This window comes from Oryzias melastigma, linkage group LG16, assembly GCF_002922805.2.
Source record: "Oryzias melastigma strain HK-1 linkage group LG16, ASM292280v2, whole genome shotgun sequence".
NCBI classification, from domain to species: Eukaryota; Metazoa; Chordata; class Actinopteri; order Beloniformes; family Adrianichthyidae; genus Oryzias; species Oryzias melastigma.
In genome coordinates, this window is record NC_050527.1 from 23210569 (window position 1) to 23211532 (window position 964).

The following is a 964-nucleotide window of genomic DNA, read 5'->3' on the forward strand; positions in this document are numbered from 1 at the left end:
TACAAACTGAAAATCTGGAAAATGCTCAAATTAGAAAATGAGATGATGCTTTTGTAGCTTAATCTGTTATTTTTCTTTAATTATTTTGTATCCAAGTGAATAATTATTTAATATATAGAATTGTATGGAAAATTAGCATAAAGTCGGTTGTGGAAATGAATATACTTTTTTTTTACTCACTCATCTTAACCTTCTTATTTTGTGTTAGAAAATAAAAGAAAATTGAATCAGATCAAGTGTTCTCTGATTTCATCTGGTTTTAGTGTTTGGCAATGCAACATCTGATGAGCAGCACAGTTTTTAATTTTTTAATTTTTTTTTTTTTCTGCGCCATTATTTATTTACAAAGCTGTGAGAAATAGTATCTCCTTACTGCCCCCACTGGGTAGAAAAGGTTACACCCCAGCAGTGATGAGCTGATGGTTATAATGAGCAGATCTCTGTGATGCTAAAGTTTGGTGCCCTGAAGCTCTCAGGTGTGCGTTGTCACAAAGCCCAGAGGGGGAAAAACACATCAGCATTCATGAAATCAGAGCAGAAAATCTGCCTGAAACAAGATAAATTCTACAGAATTTAAAGAAGCTTAAATGAATACGAATGAGAAGTAAGGCTGGTTTTGTCAGGAGAAAGTTTCCTTTATGTAAAAAGCAATACAAGCACAACAAAACAAACCACAATCATTCTGGAAGAATTTTGAGAAACAAAGTGAATTTGCATTTGATGGAGGATGACAGAGAGGATCTGAGAGGGTCAGAGCTGTCCATGTTCCTGAGAGAAATGTCAAACACGTGAGCCAAGCTGCTCTTGAATTAGACGCTTTATGTGTCATCAAACACCTTGACAGAAGATCAAATCTATTATAGTTTGGGTTAATACATTTCTTCTTCACTTTTTATGTTTACCATGTGTTTGTTAAACTTATTCCTACCATTTTCTACGTTGAACTTTTGCCACAACAGAGGAT